The sequence below is a fragment of the Acinonyx jubatus genome, chromosome A2 (assembly GCF_027475565.1).
Source record: "Acinonyx jubatus isolate Ajub_Pintada_27869175 chromosome A2, VMU_Ajub_asm_v1.0, whole genome shotgun sequence".
NCBI lineage: Eukaryota > Metazoa > Chordata > Mammalia > Carnivora > Felidae > Acinonyx > Acinonyx jubatus.
Window position 1 is genome coordinate 86,999,889 of NC_069383.1, and position 16,370 is coordinate 87,016,258.

The window sequence follows — 16,370 nt, forward strand, 5'->3', positions numbered from 1 at the left end:
ATCAATGTAATATACCACATTAATAGAATAAAGGGGAAACAAAACTATGATCATATCATTAGATGCCGTAAGATCATTTGACGGCTTCCAATATCCTTTCATGCTAAAAAAAAAAAAAAAAAAAAAGACATTCAACAAACTAGGAATACAAGGAACAGCTTCAAACTGATAAATGCCATCTATAAAAAACTGAGTTAAAATCATACTTATTGGAGAAAATGAAAGTAACAAGAATGAAAAAGACAAGAAAGCTGCTCTTGCCACTTTTATTCAACCTTGTATTGGAGGTTCCAGTCAGGGATATCAGTCAAGAAAAAGAACTATAAGGCATCCATATTGAAAAGGAAGAAGTGAAAATCTCTCTATTTGACATATACTAACATAATGACATAATCTTGTGTATAGAAAATATTAAAGAATCAACAAGAAAATTATTAGAACTAAGAAATAAATCCAGCAAGGTTACAGAACAAAAGACCAATATACAAAAATAAGTTGTTTTTCTATACACTATCAATGAATAAACTGGAAATACAATTAAGAAAACAATTCCATTCACAATAGCATCAAAAATATGAGGTTAGCAAAATAAGAGCCAGAATTATACATAACAAAATATAAAACATTGCTGAAGAAACTAAAAGAGGTCTAAACAGATGGAAAGAAATCTCATGTTCATAAATCAGAAAACTTAACTACTGTTAAGATGGCAATAATACCAAAATTGATCTACAGATTCAACACAGTACTTTTCAAAGTCTTAGCTGAGTATTTCCCAGAAATGTATAATCTGATCATAAAATTCAAACAGAAATGGAAGGGGTTAGGAGAGTCAAAATCATCTTGATGAAGAGTAACAAAATTGGAGGACTTGTACTTCTTATCAACTTACAGTAATCACAACAGTGTGATATTAACAGAAGAACAAACAGATCAGTGGAACAGAACTGAGAGTCCAAAAATGGACTTTCACATTATGGCCAATTACTTTCTGGCAAGGGAGCCAGGACAATACAAAGAAAAAAGAGGTCTTTTCAACAAAAACCTTTCCCATTCAGTCAACAGGAAATCCACATGTAAAAGAATGAAGATGGGGGAACTTTGCAGAACACTCGGTGAGAAGTGTAGGAGTAGCATCTGTGCAGGCTGCAACCAGCAACACACTCCTTTCTGCTCCCTCACACTGGTCTCAGAGCTCACCAGCTGTAGAAAATGGTGAAAGAAACCACTTAATATGATGTTTTGGGGGTCAAACCCAATGCCATCCAGGAAGAATTGAAAAAGGCTGACAGGCCCTGAAGTACCACCCTGATAAGAATCCATAAGAAGGAGAGAAGTTTAAACAGATTTTTCAAGCTTATGAAGTGCTCTCTGAAGCAAAGAAATGGGGATTATATGACAAAGGAGGAGAACAAGCAATTAAAGAAGGTGGAGCTGGTGGTGGTTTTAGCTCCCTGATGGACATCTCTGATGTTTTCTGGAGGAGGAGGAAGGATGCAGAGAGAAAGGTGAGGTATAAAGGTTGTGTATCAGCTCTCAGTAGCCTTAAAAGATTTATATATGATGCAAGAAGAAAACCAGCTCTGTAGAAGAATGTGATTTGTGACAAATGTAAAGGCTGAGACGGTAAGAAAGGAGTGGCAGAATGCTGTCCCAATTGCAAAGGTACTGGAAAGCAAATAAGAATTCGTCAGATAGGACCTGGAATGGTTCAGCAAATTCAGTCTGCATGCATGGAGGGTCAAGGCCATGGGGAATGGATCAGTCCTAAAGATAGATGCAAAAGCTGAAATGGAACAAAGACAGTTTGAGAGACGATTTTTAGAAGTTCATATTGACAAAGGCATGAAAGATGGCCAGAAAATAACATTCCATGGTGAAGGAGACCACGAAACAGACTGGAATCAGGAGATATTATCATTGTTTTAGATCAGAAGGACCATACTGTTTTTACTGGGCAAGAAGACCTTTTCATGTGTATGGACATAGTGCTGGTTGAAGCACTGTGTGGTTTTCAAAAGTCAGTATCTACTCTTGACAACTGAACCATTCTCATCACCTTTCATCAAGGTCAAACTGTCAAGCATGGAGATATCAAGTGTGCTAAAGGAAGGCATGCTAATTTATCGTAGACCATATGGAAAGGGTTGCCGAATCATTGAATTTAAGGTAAACTTCCCGGAGAATGGCTTTCTCTCTCCCAATAAACTCTTTCCTGGAAAAACTCCTACCTGAGAGGAAGGAAGTAGAAGAGACTGATGAAATGGACCAGGTAGAACTGGTGGACTTTGATCCAAATCAGGAAAGATGGCACCATTACAATGGAGAAGCATATGAGGATGGTGAACATCATCTTAGGGGTGGTGTTCCATGTCAGACCTCTTAATGGGGCCAGTGAATAACACTGCTGGCATTTTATATGTGATAGTGAAGGACTATAATCATATCTCACTGCTTGCCATTGTTTTTAATATTCAACTATAGTAGTGTTTTAAAAGTTAAATGAAGAATAAACCCCAACATAAAAGCTCTGATTTTGCCCTGTATATATGATTACTTCAGTGTGCAAGATAAGCTTAATACTTCTAAAAACCACTTTTCTTTTAATAGTTTGTTTATTTTGAGAGACAGAGAGAGAGCATGAGCAGGGGAAGGGCAGAGAGAGAGGGAAAGAATCCCAAGGACTTTTTGCACTGTCAGCGAGGAGCCCAATGCAGGGCTCGATCCCATTAACCATGAGATCATGACCTAAGCTGAATATGAGGGTTGGACGCTTAACTGACTGAGCCACCCAGGTGCCCCTGTAAAAACCACTAAAAAAAAAAATCTCCCCTACCATTTCTTAGGCCATGTCTGATAACTGATTTCAGCTCTATATACATGAAACAGCTTGGACTGAAATGCTATTGACTTCAGTCTATGACCCTTAATTGTTTTGCTTTTTAAGTAAGCTCTATGCCCAATGTGCGGCTTGAACTCAAGACCCTGGGATCAAGAGTGGTGTGCTTAACTGACTGATCCAGCCAGGCACCCCTATGACCCTTAATTGTAAGCTACGATGTTATGAAGTTAAAACTTGTATTTAACTAGCAATCAGACAAAAAACTTAATTTGTAGAGAAGCATCGATCTGTAATTATATTAAGTGGGATTTGTTGTGATGTCTCTGCATTTATTCTATTGCCTCACCTGTTACTTGAAGATGGCATACTGTGTAATTTGGCCTGTGGTAACAGTGATCGAAATGATACCTCTCTAAAGAAGAGGTTTATTGTAATATGGTGCTGCTTGAGGGATTACACTTGTAGAATTGCATGCCTTTCTGCTATGCCATCTTTTTATTTTTTGTTTATTTATGTATATAATTATATAATCAGTCCTGGCTATACTTTTTTCCTTCTCTTTGGACCTTGATAAGCTTCGAGTAGTGACTTTGGGAGCAGGGTTACTTAGAGTGAAGCGATCTTTACCTTGAGAAGTAATTTGCATGTATGAGATAGGAAGGTATTTTAGATGTTTTTACAGGCTTACTTGAAACCATTTAACTTATGCTCCAAAATAACTATAATTTAATGTTAGTACTATAGCTTTAATTGTATGTTTAAAAGCACACAAGCTTAAATCTGGATATCAGAATTAAGCAATTCTTGAAATGTATGAATATCTCCTTAACATACTGATTACAAAGCAAAATAATAATAATAATAATAATAATAATAATAATAATAAAGAATGAAGTTGGGCCCCCTAATTCACACCAAATATGGAAATTCACTTGAAATGGAATACAGACTGAAATGTAATAACTAAAATTATAAAACTCTTAAAAGATAACATAGTGGTAAATCTTCATGACCTTGTATTTGGAAATGCTTTCTTAAATACAACATGAAAAGCACAAACAAAAAAGGAAAACAAATAAACTGAACTCTGTAAAAATTAAAACTTTGCGAAACAAAGGATATCATCAAGGAAGTAAAAAAACAACCCACAGAATGGGAGAAAATACTTGCAAATCCTGTATCTGATAAGAGACTTGTATCCAGTATGTATGCATTTATATATGTTTGTATGTATATTTATATATGTTTGTATGTATATTTATACACATATATCTCATATATGTAAGCCAGAACAATAAAAGATAAATAACCCAATTTAAAAATGGGCAAAGGATTTGAATAAACATTTATGCAAAGAAGACATACAAACAGCCAATAAGCACATGGAAAGATGCTCAATATCATCCTTCGTTGGGGAAATACAAATAAAAATCACAATGAGATACCACTAAACCTATATCAAGTAGGCTAAAATAAAAAGGACAGACAACAATAAATGTTGATGAAGATGCGAAGAAATTGAACCTCAGATATTTCTAGTGAGAATGTAAAATGCTGTAGCCACTTTGGAAAAGTTTGGCAATTCCTCAAAATGTTAAACACTGAGTTACTGAAAGACCTAAAACTTCCATTTCTAAATGTATACCCAAGAGATTTTAAAACAAAAGTTCACACACACACAACTGTATACAAATGATCTCAGGAGCATCATTCATCATAGGCAAAAGTGGAAACAACCCAAATGTCTACCAACAGACGGATGCCTAAATTAAATATGGTATATACATACAGTGGAGTATCATTCAGCCATAAATAGGGATAAAGTACTGTTCATGGTATTAGCATAAACCTTTCAAAGATAAACCTTGACAACATGATAACTTTAAAAAGCTAAGCATAAAAGACTACATGTTGAATGATTCCATTTACAAGACATGTCCAGAAAAGGCAAATTCATAGAGACAGGAAGTAGATTGGTGGCTGCCAGAGGCTGGGGAAATAGAGCGTGACTGCTCACGGGTGCAAGGTGTCTTTTGGAAGGTGATGAAAATGTTCTGAAATTTTTGATGATGATTGTATGAACCTGAATTATACTAAAAACACTTAAATTGTATATTTTAAAGGGGTGAATTTTATGGCCTATGAATTATATTTCAATGAAGCTGGTATTAAAAAATAAAATTGAAATATATTCTAGAAGGCTGTAGATAAGCTAATAGTATATAGACATACAATCATTATTAAGGATGGTCAGGAGTATTTTGGGGTTATCTCTGTTTTTTTTAGAATGATGTTAAAATGGACAAAAAGAAGTGCTTTGTTGCTTGAAACATGCAGAGATCAGACCTAAATTAGTATTTTTTTTAATGCTGCCCTCCTTTAACGCTTCATTAAAAAGAATGTAGTAGGTGGCCCAAGGAAACTATAAAGCCCCAAACTGCAACCAAATTTCAATTAAAGCAAAGTTTAATTTCTGCATATTATATGCAACTTTGAGCCCAGGGAGTGAATAATCTTTCTTCTGCAATGTGTAAGTAGTGTTTCTCTTACCTGCCTCAGGACACATTTAGATGAAAGAAAACACATTAAATTATTGATGTAATGATTAATTGAAAGTACCCTTAAATTATCTATCATATTTATAGCAAAGTCCTTTGGCCCTGTTCAGGCAATACTACAACTCTTACAAGTATGTTCAAAATCAGCCATGCCTGCCTGCCTTCCTTCCTTCCTTATTTGATGAATTACAGTATTGAAGTAAGCAGAATGAATACTTAGGATATTGCCTGGATAATGACTGACTTTTTTATGTGCCTTGTCACATAGAAATACACTCCATCAGCTCAATATAGAACCATATTTGGACTGAATCTCCTTAGTGTTTGAAGTAAATTCCAGTGCTGCCCGTGGTGCTACATAGAGTGTCCAGGTGGGATTCCTAGTGATATCATCAGTCTATCACTAGTGAGTCTGATCTGGGATAGCAACACATGTAATAAGAACCATTTACCAGCCTATGAAAAACAGACAGTGGCTCCTGTGACACATATATAACTCACTGCCAAGTGTAACACTCAGGCAGGTGCATTTTCAGGGAACTAACAGGAGACAGGAGATGAGAATGGAGTGGTCATCAGGGGTAGGACAAGTGCACATTTTGCTAGACAGATTTTAATTTTAAGGGTATTTAAAAGGCACCTTTTAAGAGATGGTATTCTAAACCATCTTGACTAGAAATCAATCCATCTAGGAATTGGAAACTTTTAAAAATATACAGAATGTCAGGCCCCATCCCTAATCAGTTTGTTCAGAATCTTTGCATAGGGCTTGGGCACATATAATTCTACTTGTAACCAGGTTTAAAAAAACTACTGGTCTGAGCAGATACACAGCTATACATTTTTCCCTATGAGTTACAAACTGCAACCAATGTTTCGCCATCCCTCTCAGTAACATATTTCACTCTGCTAACAAACACCACTATCAGCAAGTTATTTTATTACTTCTTTCTCCAGCCAAAGACTCTTTAGAGAGGATTAAAATTTATCCCATGGGCCCTAGTAAGGGATTGTCCCTCAGTTCCCCTTGATTTTTCAGTGTCTTTGGTATATGAGAAGCATATGTCTTTTTAACTCACAACAACAAAACAACAACAACAACAACAACAACAACAACAACAACAACCAGACAGAATAGTTTTTCAGTGAAATAAGATTCCCCTGTTAACCTAAAGGGACACTGTATGAAATGATGCATTTTCAGAGTTGTCTGTGGTACAGTCACTCACAAGCTGGGGTATAGGCAGGATTTCTCAGCCTCAGCACTACTGACATTTGAACTGGATAATTCTTTGCTATAGGGGGCTGTCCCATTCACTGTACAACGTTTAGCAGCATCCCTGGTCTCTAACCTCTGGATATGACAATAAAAAATGTCTCCAGACATTGTCAAGTGTTCCCTCAGAGCACAGGTAAAATTGCCCCTGTTTGAGAATCCCTGGAATATAGTTTTGTAAGAACTCAGCCCATATCAAAATTATAATATTTACACTAAACCTTTTGTTTACCACATTGAATATTATTCATTTTGACATTTATACTATGAATAAAATTTCAAATTTGGCTCATGTCTAGGAGTCTAATTATATATAATATCTCCTAATGCCAAGGAGCATTTTCTATTGAAGTCAATTTTGGTGGCACAGTCATAATCAGTTTCCTGCTTTGCTCCAGGCAAAAGAGAAAAATAAGATCTCTCTCTCTCTCTCTCTCTCTCACACACACACACACACACACACACACACACACACACACACATTCTGCAGTAGATATCTGGATAAATGGTCCTTGCTGGCTCAAGCTAAGACTCAGTTTTAGGAAAGTTGTTTTGTCTGACTCACATTTTCTGTGAGTTTAGTCTTTGACTAACATAGCCCTTAGGGTTGGGGAAGTTGAAGCGTATAGTATTTTTGTTTAAAAGGCCTTTCCTCGAATTGAACACAATGTTGTTAGAGAAAACCCAGTATGGTTAAATGGGAATGAATGAAAATAGAAGATAGAAACATCAACATTCAAAGATATAAACATCAACATTAAAAGGCTTTTCCTCGAATTGAACACAATGTTTTTAGAGAAAACCCAGTATGGTTAAATGGGAATGAATGAAAATAGAAGATATAAACATCAACTTTCAAAGTCAAGAGCATACCACAAAGACCAAGGATTCCCTAACAGAAAAAAGACTGAACCGATTAATCATAAAATTAGGTATTTTAGAGTTGAATTACATGCTTTATGATTTCTCTTTCTTCCCCTGGCTGGGAAGACATGAACAAATCATCCAATTTCTGAAACTCAGCTAAAAGAAAGCCTTTACTGCAAACAAAGGCAGAGACAGTGTAGCTAAAAGTAAGTCATGGAAAATGAATATTTTAAAATTCCTTTGGAATTACAAGGTCCCCTGACTAATAGCACAGAAATGATGGCCCAACATTACAATTTTTGCCCCAGTAAATATACACTATTTACATTACATTCGCGATAAAGTAGCAACCAGGAAGACCATCTTGACACAGCTTGGCGTTTATAATGTCATTCTCTGCCTTCCTGTGAATATCCCATTTTTGTACAACGCTAAAGAAATCACATTTTCATTCTTCTGTAGTTCATTATAGCTCATTGCTGTAGCAACTGCCAAACCAGTCAATTTGTATAAATAATAGAACAAGCTTCTATTGTCTCTCATCTGACACAGTGCCAACTAGTCGGTCTACCTTCTCCAAGAGGGAAATCATGTTTTTAAACTCTTTATCTAATTTTAAGGTCCCTGGAGGTATCCTCAGTAAATTCTCCTGGAGCCCTGAGCTGAGGGTATGTACTCAAGTACTTACTCCTTTAAATTAGGTCATAGAAAGACTACTGATTCCCATGTTGCCATTAGATAAAGAACAAACCCCTATGTGAGTATTTGCAAACCCAAGTGAATTTGTTTTCCTTCTGATTTTTTATAATATTGGCAATCTAGTGACCTTGTTTTTTCTAAATTACTCATCTCCCCAGCACATCAATTAATGTTTGCCTAATTCAGATTTCTGGAATCAATCACGCTTCCCTAAAGAAGTAAAAAGTGGCTGTGGGCTCCTTGTTTTACAACTTTAATTCTCAGCTTGGTTTTTGTCTTTCAGCATCATTTCTAGCAGTGAGAAGAATAGATAACAATCTTCTTACCCTGCATATTATTTGTGAATCCAAATTTTACAAAATTTGTAAGCCCAAAATGTACAAAACAGAAGTATTCAATGGTTAAATAAACTAAGGGTCTGTAAAAGTAAACAGGTACATAGCTATAGGGTCATCCTCATATACCTATAATGGTATGACCTACACCTAAAATTCTTAGAGATTTCTTCTTTTGAATAGCAATTCATTTCTCTTTTGCTACTTTAAAAGTTTTATTTACAGATGATTTTAGATTTATGGGAAAGTTGCCAAGATAGTACAAAAGAATTTCCATATACCCTTCACTCAGCTTCCTCTAATGGTAACTCCTAACATAACCACAGTGCATTTGCCAATACTAAAGAATTAACATTCAGATTTTACCAGTTTTTCTAATGATGTCCTCCCCCCCCCCCCCCCCCCGCCAAGTATCCAATCCAGGACATGACACTACATTTACTAAGATTCCTTTTATAAATACAAACATTTCCAGGCAATGTAATTTATTAAATTACCAACCAACCCTATTATGAACTCATTTATTACATCAATCTTCTTCTGGAAGGAAAAGATAAGGGCAGCATAAAAACCCTGGGCTTGTGAGGGAATATAAAGGAATTGTGAAGGGAAGGAAATGCTGCCAAGATAGGAGGGAACAAATCAAAGCCAAAAGACATTCAGTTTTGCCTGGGGCAGGCCCTGTGCGGCTAAGTGTAATTAGCTTCCTCAATTACTACATCTGACAAACTAATTTTCATTTGAGAGAAAACAACAAATCATTAATTACGGTAGTAAGTCATGGATTAAAATCTTTGTGTGTGGATTCTACATGCTCTGTGATTTGCGCCCTTGGTCAGTCACCATTTTGCTTCCTCAGACTCTCCAGCACCTCACTCCTGGGAATCTGGTGTGAACACATCTCTGATGCCCAGTCCTGGACAGCACTACTCACTGATGCCACAGAACCAATTCTGAGCCAACTCTGCCACTGGATATACCTCCTTGTGAGGCCCTTAGTAGCTAGTCTTCTTCTGATAGCTACCCAAAAGCAAAGATGAATTTTTTAGAAGCAGCAAAGTATTGTGATTAAGAGCTTGAACTTTGTAGTCCAATTTGGGTTGAGATCTTAGCTACAACTTAATACTCTTGATCTTGGGCAAATCAAATAACCTCCCCGAGCCTCGATTTACTCATCTGTAAAGTAGGGGCAATAACAGAACCTAGTTTTTTTTTAAATTTTTTTTAACGTTTATTTATTTTTGAGACAGAGAGAGACAAAGCATGAACAGGGGGAGGGGCAGAGAGAGAGGGAGACACAGAATTGGAAGCAGGCTCCAGGCTCTGAGCCATCAGCCCAGAGCCCGACACGGGCTCGAACTCACGGACCGCGAGATCGCGACCTGAGCTGAAGTCAGACGCTTAACCAACTGAGCCACCCAGGCTCCCCTAGTTATTTTTCATAAGGGGACTGAACGAGATGATCTCCACGACTATGTGCTTGACATATTAGTCATCCTTGACACACATAAGGTCAATCATATCCTTGTTCTTAAACCAATCCTCCAGTCGGGAAGGACAAAGGACAATGGTTTCCGTCCTGCTATCCAGGGAGGTTTAGAATTTACCTGCCTCATCAGATGTATGATCTTGGGGATCAGCCATGATTCTTGAGAACTTGTTGTGTTGCTTTCTATATCTCCTTTACTGCCAGGCAGACCTGGGATCCTTTTCTCACATGAACATCCCTAAGGCACTCCTTTTCTCCCTTCCACATTGTCTCATTGGAATTTAGACTTGAACTAGACACCTGCTCCCAAGACCTCCTGGTTATACTGCCAGGCACTATACTAGGCCCTCGGGATGAGGAAAAAGCAGTGGAAAAAAAAATGTTTTGTGCCCGCAAAAGTTTTATCTGTAGTCACCCACAGCTGGAGTTCTAGATACAAACCACCCTGTCTCTTGATTGCCTGTACAGATTTGTCACTGGGCTCCAATTAAGGGAAATTCCAACATCAGTCTCCCTTGGCCTGTGCTATCCCCTGCCTGGGCCAGAGCCTCTGGCCATTCTCTGCTGTAGGGTCAAGTTTGTGAGCATTGGTGTCAGACCTATCGCCTCCTTTCTACTTGATTTTCGTATGTTAGGCGTTGCCATGACCATCACATTTCGCAACAGAGTTGCACTTCATAAGAGCAATAAAAGCATCCATGAGGTTATAACCTTACTAGTAATAATAAACGGAAACTGTCAGAATTACCTACTTTAAGTAACTAACTGGTTTAGAGATTTAAATACTCTGTACCTCCATGTGTCTTGAATCTTGAGTGGGAAACTCAGGGAATCACATAGCTAGTGATTCCTACATTCAAATCATACATTATCTATCAATAATATGTATTTTTGTATGAAGAGATCTGCTTATATAGGAAGCAAATATATTTAGAACAATGGCAAAGTTATATTGTTTTACAAGCTGTGCCTCTGTGGGGAGAGATCAGTGCTTCTGTAGTATATGCTGTTCTATCAGTATTCATCACCTATCACATTTACAGTCTGAGACTTGCTTTCAGTTCCTTTGACCACCTAAGCATTTCTTACCACAGGACATTTGCATGTGCTGTGCAATTACCTTTAAAGGAATTCTCTTCCACAGACCACCTCCTAAGTCGACTCTGAGGTCTAATCTTAAGCCTCTCCTCAGAGAGGCTTTCATTCTCTTCCAGACTAAATTAAATTGCTTGTTATAGCTGCTCATTATAGCTGTCTCTCATTCTTCATGGCATATGTTACAATTATTTGTGAGCAGCATAGTCAAGTAATCAAGAGCACAGGCTCTGGGTCTATTGAATGTTTGTGTTTAAATCTGGTTTCAGTGCTTAATGGGGTAAATCACATGAATAAATGACTTAATTTCTCTGTGCCTCACCAATAATAGTACCTACCTCACAGAGTTGTGTTGAAGACTTAAGGAAATTATCCACATAAAACACAGAATCTGGCATATAGTAAGCTCTCAGTAAATGCCAACCACAACAATTATGATTTAATATAATAATAACAACAGTAATAATACTGTATTGTCAGTAAATAGATGCTCAATTACTGAATAACTGAGAAACTAGATACAAGTCAGATTTCTCTTGGTCAGAGTGTCCTGTTTAGATAAAGGGAAAAGTTGCTGGCTCATAAAATTAAGTAAGAAAACAAAGTTAAGAGCAACCTGAGAGATCAATAACTTTCACAAGTTCAGTCAAAAAAGTAAAGGAAACAATTTACCATAGTCAAAATGCAGCCGTAGGTTCTTGAAAAACTTTTTAGAGGGGAAAAAAGAAACACAAATGGTCAAGTGCTAAAAAGTACCATTTTCAGTAACAAAATCTAATTAAGATATGATCAAATAAACAGAAATGGACATTTACTTTACCTGATGCATATGTTCCTGGAAAGGTATATGAGGGCATTCAAAGTTGAGTGCACAAAGGGAAATTACTAGTTAAAGGATTATTGTGGCGCCTGCAGGATGGGCGCCTGCCTGGCTCAGTTGGTGGAGCACATGGCTGTTGATCTCTGGGTCGTGAGTTTGAACCCCATACTGGATGCAGAGATTACTTTTAAAAAAAACTCTTAAGGGGCGCCTGGGTGGCTCAGTCGGTTGGGCGGCCGACTTCGGCTCAGGTCATGATCTCGCGGTCAGTGAGTTCGAGCCCCGCGTTGGGCTCTGGGCTGACAGCTCAGAGCCTGGAGCCTGCTTCTGATTCTGTGTCTCCCTCTCTCTGCCCCTCCCCCGTTCATGCTCTGTCTCTCTCTGTCTCAAAAATAAATAAACGTTAAAAAAAATTTAAAAAAAAACTCTTAAAAAAAGGATTACTATGACAAAACAAATCACAATATTTTAATTGTTTTTCTCCTATAATCTTGCATCTTAATATATTGAATTTAGTCTTAGATGAAGGTTCACCAGAACCTTAAATTTAAATTAATTTAAATACAGGCACACTGTAAAAGTCACATAAACTCAAGATACCTAAATGTGAAATTTTGGAAACAGCCTGTTTAGTAGCAAAGAATAATATTAGCACTGTGCCTTAAATCCCTAGGAAAATAAACTAGGCTTCTAAGCACCGATATAATTACAAGACTCCTTATGAAATCAGAGTACCAATTCCATTTAAAGGCTTGGATTCGCTTCAGGGATGGGTATATAACTACAAAGAAATATTCAAACAGGGATTTTAGAAGTGTACCTTTCCAATAAAGTAGAGATACAAGAATTCCTGCAATGCTTGTGTTACTGACTAAAACAAAAGGAAAGCCTCTGAAGTAACCATGGTCACAATACAAAACTATTTTTCAAATGCTAGCATTGTTGGGTCGCCTGGGTGGCTCAGTCGGTTGAGCGTCCGACTTTGGCTCAGGTCATGATCTCACGGCTCGTGGATTCAAGCCCCACGTCAGGCTCTGTACTAACATCTCAGAACCTGTAGGCTGCTTCAGATTCTGTGTCTCCCTCTCTCTCTGCCCCTCCCCTGCTCATGCTCTGTCTGTCTGTCTCTCTCTCTCTCAAAATAAGTAAATGTTAAAAAAAAAATTTTAATGCTAGCATTGTTTAAAATGAACAGTAAAACAACCCTATTTTTAATAAGATAATATTATAATAATCTTATAATGCATAATTTTCCTATTTCTAATCAATATGTAAGATGAACATTCCCAGGACCTATTTCCAAGTGTATTTAAATTTGGCCAAAGTGGAATCATTCACACAGATATATAAAAACCAAAGTTTGAAATCTCTCTCACGGGTCAAAAATAAGCTCCCTTCTTCCCTAAAACCCTTTTTAGCTTTATGATTGCAATACTAAAACAATCCATTTCTTCATTCTTATTCAAACTCACACTTTATAAGCACACTCCCAGTTGCCACTTTTCACCTGCCATTTTACTAAAGGCATTTACCTTTTGTTCATACAAATGTACTCACAATGATAATGATTAAAACACCTTAATATATGTATTGCTTTTAAATACACCTTTATTCTTGTTTAATGAATTACCTTCACTTAAGGCTTGTTCATAGGCTAGGTGTCTTTAATTTACTTAGTGTTCTTTTCTTTCCTTACATAATAAGTTCTTAGAGGTTGCACATCAGGTAATTAACACAGTATTAGATAATAAAAGACACCTGACTGGAGCAAGGGTAATTGAAAAATTATGAGACTAACACCATGGCTGCCCAGCACACTAATGGCTTATTCAACAAATACTCTCTGGCACCTTCTAAGTATGGGGCTTTATGTTATGTTCTATGGGAGATGCCCAAGCCTTGCTATCAAATTGCTTAGAGACTGCAGTTCAATATTCCTTCCAGCTTCCAAGCTAGAAGGAACTCAGAGGCATATAGGATTTTCCAGGCACTTCTGCAAATTATAATGGGTGCAGATCATTATGAGACTTGGTGACAACCTTGGCTCTTACATTTCCAGAACAACAGGAACTGGCAAGGTTATAGATCTTAGGATGCTGTCATTTTTTCTTCTGCTCCTCTCCTAGCAACAGATGCAGTTACAGGAAATGCCTTAGAAATTGGGGTTCATTAGCTATTTTAAAAGCTGGAGATTTTTATAAAGGGTGGAAATTGCACCCAAAAATATCTCAGGGCTATGAAAACCACTCAGAATCCTTGAGTTCTGTGTTTAAGATCTTCAAATGATGTGTAATCAGAAAGGAGACCTCCATCACGTAATTAGCTTCACCTTCACTCCCGCTGAGGGAGACAGAGTCTATCACACCCATTTATTTCCCCTTATTGTAGGGGAAAAAAATTCTTACTGTCGGAATATTTTTAAAGTGTTCATATCTTCATCTTTGAGACTTGTATTTGCTTATTGACAATTTTACAAAAGTTGATTCCATTTGAAGAGAAAGGTTATTTCAAGGACATAAAAGAATTATTCTCAGTTATATCTAACATAACCATCATGACTGATAATAAAGCCAAAATATTAATGAGGAGAAATCTCAAATTTCATCTGAAGTTGCTGGACATCGTTTCTATTTCAAAGAGGATGGCACTAAATAGGGGTCTGAAAAGAAACCCATAATTTATGCTCTGAATCTCTGACAAATTAGGAGTAATGTCTGTTACACTATGCAGGTCACAGCCTGTCAGGTAAGCATTTCTTACTGTGTGGCAGAGACAATGCATATATTAGCTATGTAAATGTGAGATCTATACACAATTCCCAGGTTAGAATATGTTTAAAGAATATGGTCATAAATAATGTGTAGTAATATCAAGCCTGATTCTGTAATGTCTGGGCATCCACAAATTATTCATACGGAGTAAGCAGCAAATCTTTTAGATAGATCTAATGAACTAATACATGGTATCACTAAAATAATGATGTAGAATATCATAATAGGTTATATATTGCTAACAAATGAAACTCCTAAATCTTAAATGGTAGTTGCAAAAATTAGTTAGAAAGCAGCCTGCTCAAGTTACTCAGTCCAGGGTGTATTTCATGATTTTTTTCTCCCCATTCTTTTCTTAAACATCACATCCAGCCAAGACCTCTGTAATGCGGGGGAGTGAACAAATGATCATGGTGATCATAATGAGCAATCACTGGTCAGGAGGTCTGATAGGGAGCTGCCTTCTGCAAAGGAACTGAGAAGTGCTAGCCAGGTGTCTAATACCTAGATTCCTTCAGGTTGAGTAAAATAATACCTCTGTGTCAAGAAACAAGTAAGATCTAAGAATCAGAAAACTAGATTCTACTCTCAGTTTTGCCATGAATAGTTGGGGTGAGTGAACTTGGGGCAGGTAGCATAACCTGTCCAAGCACCAGATTCCTCATCTGCAAAACGGTAACAGCAGCTGGCCTATCTCACAGGTTGGTGAGTATCAAATAAGACAACAGATACTCGGGGCGCCTGGGTGGCTCAGTCGGTTGAGCGTCCGACTTCGGCTCAGGTCATGATCTCACGGCTCGTGAGTTCAAGCCCTGCATCGGGCTCTGTGCTGACAGCTCAGAGCCTGGAGCCTGTTTCAGATTCTGTGTCTTGCTCTCTCTCTCTGACCCTCCCCCATTCATGCTCTGTCTCTCTCTGTCTCAAAAGTAAATAAACGTTAAAAAAATTATTAAAAAAAAAAAGACAACAGATACTCACAGTATCAAATAAGACAATAAGATAAGATGGGAAAGTATTGTGTTAGAGGTAGAAGACTCAATACACAGAGAGAATTAAAATCTAATTTCAAGACTCAAAGCTTTTTAAACCAACTCTAGATATCTGAATGTGCGCGACACGTGAAGACATAGGTGTGGACACAAAGACACACGAAAGTACACAAAAGGCTTGTGTTGCCAACTCTTGGATCTGTAAAACTCTAAGAGCCTCAAATCTTCCTGAATACTCCAGCCAACCTCCAGCTATTCAGATTTTAGTCTAAGAGTTCTATTTAGCCATTGGTCTGATGATGGTTTGATCCTGAGACTATAAAAGACTGCTTACATTTTCCTGGGTCACAGGCTCTTTTAACTTATCCAAGTGTGTTTGATTGGTCACATACCCACTTAAAAAAAATTAACATTTATTCATTTCTAAGAGATGGAGAGAGACAGAGCATGAGTTGGGGAGGGGCAGAAATAGAGGGAGACACAGAATCCGAAGGAGGCTCCAGGTCTGAGCTGTCAGCACAGAGCCCGATGTGGGGCTCGAACCCATGGACTGTGAGATCATGACCTGAGCTGAAGTCAGACGCTTAACTAACTGAGCCACCCAGGCTCCCCACATACCCACTTTTAAA

General features: G+C 37.5%; 1 protein-coding gene and 1 pseudogene across 3 annotated transcripts in view; one reads left to right on the forward strand and one right to left on the reverse strand.

The window, feature by feature from the left end:
* Positions 1-16,370, reverse strand: part of RELN (reelin) — a 579,194-nt gene that overhangs the window by 326,676 nt on the left and 236,148 nt on the right. The window lies entirely within an intron of this gene.
* Positions 1,213-2,514, forward strand: LOC106972736 (dnaJ homolog subfamily A member 1-like; annotated as a pseudogene).